We start from the raw sequence: 5,786 nt of genomic DNA on the forward strand, positions 1-5,786 counted from the left end.
CCACAAGCCTGTTTGTGCTCGAATGTTGCTGCATTGGCCTGCTGACCTCGATCAAACGGATGTACATCTCCAAAAATCCCCAAGCACTCATTTCTAGGACATCACCCCACCCACAGTCTTCTGAGCATAATTGGTCCAGGGACACTGAGTATTCTTTTGTACCTTTCAGGGCCCCACCTTCCTACCCCTCCCAAGTTGAATCTTTGGAACAGAATTCTGTATACCCACACCAAGGGGTTGCTTTGTGAGTCCTCAGGCTTGTGACCAAGTTGATCCCATCTACAATACACAAGTTTGAAAGTGTTTCTAACTGGTTTGGTATCTCCAAAAATTCTGCAAAGAGGCTTGCTAGATAATTAAGGAATATTCTTAGAAGGGAAAGTTTCTAAGTTAGCCCTTGGCTATCCCTGTTGTTTGAGCGCTCATCATCCAGCTGGATTCCCCCCATCCCTACCTCTAGAGCATCTAGCTAGAGTGGCTGCTAGTTAAAGTGAGTCTTCCCCCTGGGTACCTTACATGAACATTTGTCTTCCAATTTCTGAGTAATTACTAACATTTGTATTGAGCTCTGCTTATTCCCCATCTACTATTATGCCGATTCAATTGATCTTCACAGCCATGTAGTGATGTCAAAGAACTTAATCTTCCACTAGCTTTCTTACTAATTAAAAAGGGGAATCAGAGCTTGCCTAAATTAACTCGGAACTCCAAGTGTGGCTCATTCATTTCAAATCCAAGTTCTTCCCACTGTTTCATGCTATATTGCTAGATCTGGAAAACTGGATCTTGCAAAGTAGTTAATTTTTTAAGGTTAAAGTTAAAATTTTCTCACAGTATTTACTGAAAGATATCTTCAAATTATGAAGTCAGCTATTGGCTACTTCTAAAACACCATTTTTAGCCTTGCACATATTTTGTGATCATTGAGGTTTCCTGTCAACATTCTGCGCTTCTTCCAGGGTACCCATTAGTATAACTGGAGGTGATGCAAACTCCCACACGGGGCTAGAATAGACAGAAATTCCACTGCTGACCTCGGTAATCACCAGAGACTCCTGCAAACCAGAGTGGTATCAAGTCATCCTACATTAATTCTTACTGGTTTGGGCGCTACACTAGATACCTGGGATGTGTGCGTAGTATGTGATACCATTTTCTCATGAACTTTTCTTCCCATTTTCACTGTGAGCTCTTGGAAGTCGTATTTTTAATCACACAATTCTGTCTTCCTGGCATTAGCTGAGGTTGTACAGACCCCACCTGACCTAGAGAGAATCAGTCATATCTTCTCCAAGGACTTGTAGTTGTCAGTTTGAGTGGATAGCTAGAAATATAACATGTAATCTTAAGTGCGGGGTGGCTGTGTTCTGCCAACAGCCTAGGACAGCAGAGGAAAATGATCCGTAGACATAGAAACAGATGGAAGAGTTCTGGCAACTGGCCAAGCTCCAGTTCTTCTCACTTTCTGAGGCCCAGCTTGATTCTTAGTCTGTTCAACATTTCCCCCCTTTTCTGAAAAAAAAATTAAAGTTGGTTTGCTTGACACCAGAGAATCATAACTCATACAGCTGGTTAAGTTTAACCATAATCTTTATCTCTGATTTCCCATTCTCTTGAATTCCTGTCATCATGCCAACATCTGGAGTGGAAAGAACCCTTGCAGGAAATTGATTCTTTTTTTTTTTACCCATTTGTTCATCCCAGTTTCCTTCCTGCCTGCCTCTCTCCCCATTTTCCAAGCCACATCTTTTTTTAACAATTCCACCACTTATTCACAACTTGCATCAAATGAAGTTTGGTTTTTCCCTTTTAAAAAAATTTTTGGGTGCATTATGGTTGTACATAATGATGGGATTTATTATGTTGTGTGCAGGTATGAATATGTAACAATATAATTTGGCTGATATCACACCCCAGTACTCCCCTTTGCCTATTCCTACCACCCTCTGGTAGGAAAAATTTCATTTTTTAATTTTCTCCCCACCCCCTCTAGCTTCCACAAGAGACCATATGACCCTTGACCTTCTGAGTTTGGCTTATTTCTCTTAATGTAAAAAGTTTCAGCATAAAACACTGAATTAAATGAAACTACCAGACTTTTTATTTTGTGGAAATAGCTTTTTAAAAAAAATCAATACTAGCCACTCTTAGAGGCCAGTGTCTTCACCAGGGTACATACCAATGATCTCAGGATTTAGAATACCTAATTCATGTAGGCTTTTTTATAGGTTTTCCTAATGTGTTAGTACCTAATTCTCATTTCTCCTTTATCTATTTATATCAAATACTGAAGCCCCTTTTTTTACATAAATATTAGGGAAAAAAACTGTGGGAAAGATAACTTTAAATTTTATCTCATCCATAAATAGACTGCAGTGTGGGACGTTAATTCTAAGTAATAGTTCTCTTTTTTGGGGTTAATTATAAATTGTATTGTTTTCATTTTACTTTATTTTTAATCATTTATATATATATTTTTTTAAATTGGCACATAGTAATTGTACAGACCCATCGGGCGCGGTGTGGCATTTTTTTGTCCCCCCCCCCCACCCTGTCTTAAATGCCTAAAATTCAAGCCTTCCTCATCTTATTAAAAACTTGTGCATGCCATGTAAATAGATTACACCCATTAACTGGCACACCAACTTCCCACACAAAGCTGTCCACTGAATGAAGAGGCCCAGCAGTCTTTGGAGAAGCTGCAGCCTGACCGTCTTCTCCACCATCGCCCAGGAAGGATAAGAAAGGGCAGTGGTGAGCCGACTCGCAAACCCATGCTTGGGGTGATGCTTTCCTCTTCATCTTTTATTCCCATGAGTCCTAGGCCAGAGAGATCCATGAGGGCTAGCGGTTCCTGGCAGGATGATGATGCAAAGGGTACCTGGGCTCAGGCTTTGGTAGAGCCTTTCAATCATCCGGCTCCAATGCCAGACTGCACTCCTTGCAGAATTGAAAGGCGGAAAACGCAAAGTCTCCTGCTCTGAGGGAGGAGGTCTAACTCTGAGACCTGTGGGCCTTCTTGATTCAAGTGGTGAGCTCCTAAGCAACGCGTGGAAGTGCCTGGGGGTTAGGGCCTGCCTGCCTTTCAGCTTCCAGTCCTTGCCTGTGAGGACATGGAGGGCCCTCTGGGCATTGCCAAAAGTTTTGAATTTCAGGAAACAATATTTTTCCTGTCTTACGCTTTTAGCATCTGGAGGCACGATCAAAGCTTTCTGGCCACCAAAGGTTCGGTAGTTCCTGAGTATGTTCTAAGAAATTTTTACTAACTCCAGACAGATGAATAGTATCTCGGTTCTCAGAATCTCGTTCCAGCTCCTTAACGAGTGTGTCACAATCGAGAGCGAGTTCTGTCGCAATCGAGAGCGAGTTCTGTCACAGGTCTCTGTACCTTTGTTTACACCTTCCACCAGAACGCCATTCAAGGACTTGATGGCCAGCTGGGCAGCTTCCTGGACTTCATACTGTATAGAGAGATGAGGCTGATGCGTTTCGAGAACAACAGTCATTGTACCAACGGGGCCAAAGCTCCTAAACAGCCTCTTCAGAGCACTTATGTTACAATGTTTGCTCAAAGGTCCAGCATAGATAGTTGACATCTCTGTCCACTTGATCCGCATCCTTTTGTTCATTTCCTCAGTGAGGAGAGGTGAAAAAGGCTCCAAAGAGAACAGAATAATGCTGAAGGGGTACAGGCGGACTTGCCTTCTGGCCTACTCAAAGACCTCTCTGTTGGAAAGGCACTTAATAGTTTCACAATCTTCAGGAGAAGGGTGTTCAATATCATCTGTCTCAGATACAAAAAGGAGCTTCTGATGCACCTTTGTACATGTACTGAAACTTTTCTCTTACATTTCTTGGGTCTTGGGCTCTCCATAGCGCCTCCAGATTGAGTTCTACAATCTTCTTTGGGCCATACTTGAGGAAATATTGAGCCAATTCAAGGGTCGCTGTAGCATCCTCTGTGGCATCAATGACCATCCCTTTCCGAAAATTGAATGTCCTTCCCCAAAATAGCTTTAGCCAAGAACTTTAGCTTGAATCTTCTGACCCACTCTCTGGCATAAAGCAATGAGGTATCGATAACATATGGATGTATCATGTTCAATGCTCGGAGATCAACGTCTAAGGAATGACCTCCTAACACTGCATCAGGAGGAAGCAGTGCTTTTAATGGCCTCTGAGCGTCTTTCAATTTTGTCGTCACCGGCTTAGGCATCTCCTCCGTGATTCCTGAATAGCAGGTGGCGTAGTCTAGATCTCCTCATCGGGTTTGACCAACTCATCCGTAACATAAGCCTCCTTCAGCAACCAGTGAGATGCGTGTTCTCTCCCCTTGGACGTGATGCACATTTCACCATCCAGCCCAAAGAGAGGGCTGTTCTCTGTAACTACCAAATGTAATGGATCTGTAACAAAGTTTTCAGTCAGGAGAACCTTGTAATGGAAAGTCGAATGTTTTCATTTCCTGTCAGAAGGTATCGCAGCAAGCCCACTTTCTGAGAGCCATACTTTTGAATGATAGGGTCATTCTGCAGGTTGACATTGGGTTTTGTACTGGTAGATGGTAAAGATCCTTCCATGGTCTTAAATATCCAGCCGTTTGATTTGGTAGCCCAAAAATATCAGCTACAAAATTAGATGATGGAGGAAGCAATTTGTGTCTGGATTTCTCTGAAAAGCCTTCAAACACAAATTCAAACTCCAAATAGAACCTGTAGAAGTGTAGTTGACTCATCCATTGAAGGATGACAACCACTATTCTCAGTTGGTTTTGGTAAAGAAGCTGGCACCACCTAGGTCTCTCAATAACAGGTTGACCCATAACTGCATACTTGAGCAACTCACATAGCTGTTCATGGGTTACTTCAGTTTTCAGCCATTACAATGCCAGACAACTGGGCTTTCTTGGGCTCGGGATGCCTGTCCACGAGATCCGAATGGGATATCCTTACTTCGGGCATCCTCATCAGCCAGTCGGGGACCTGTCTCCTCTGGCTGCTCTCGCTGGGGAGCCTCCTGGTCTTCTCCTTCTCTGGCTCCATGATCCTGTACTTGAATCCTTGGTGTGGAACGCTGTTCTTGGTGTGGAACGCTGTTCTTGGTGTGGAACACTGTTCTTGGTGTGGAACGCTGTTCTTGGTGTGGAACGCTGTTCTTGGTGTGGAACGCTGTTCTTGGTGTGGAACGCTGTTCTTGGTGTGGAACGCTGTTCTTGGTGTGGAACGCTGTTCTTGGTGTGGAACGCTGTTCTTGGTGTGGAACGCTGTTCTTGGTGTGGAACGCTGTTCTTGGTGTGGAACGCTGTTCTTGGTGTGGAACGCTGTTCTTGGTGTGGAACGCTGTTCTTGGTGTGGAACGCTGTTCTTGGTGTGGAACGCTGTTCTTGGTGTGGAACGCTGTTCTTGGTGTGGAACGCTGTTCTTGGTGTGGAACGCTGTTCTTGGTGTGGAACGCTGTTCTTGGTGTGGAACGCTGTTCTTGTCTTGATGCCAATCCAGCAAGAGAACGGTCTTGAGAAGGAAAAAGGATGGTTTATTGCTTTGCTAGCAAAGGAGAAACAATGATTCTAGTAGTTCTCTTCATTGCTCCCTACACACCTAGCTTTCCATTGTAGAGGAAGGATACGTGCTCTCCGTTAAGTGTGCCCTGGAGCTCAAGTGTGGCACATTGATGTCATAACAATAAAAACGCATCAAAAGCAAGAAGTCTTATGGTAGCGGAGGTTAAAAAGAAAAATGAGCTCAGATCTTAAAGTGATAAATAGCCTAATAAATCATGGAAACTAT

At 43.4% G+C, this 5,786-nt stretch overlaps 1 pseudogene across 1 annotated transcript; it reads right to left on the bottom strand.

Annotated features, from left to right (window-relative positions):
• Positions 1-2,629: 2,629 nt before the first annotated feature.
• LOC308654684 (RNA exonuclease 5-like) lies at positions 2,630-5,042 on the bottom strand (annotated as a pseudogene). The gene has a single exon. The product of its transcript is annotated as an RNA exonuclease 5-like (transcript).
• Between the last annotated feature and the right edge of the window lie 744 nt (positions 5,043-5,786).

Source organism: Spermophilus citellus (assembly GCF_964194105.1).
Source record: "Spermophilus citellus genome assembly, chromosome: 8".
NCBI lineage: Eukaryota > Metazoa > Chordata > Mammalia > Rodentia > Sciuridae > Spermophilus > Spermophilus citellus.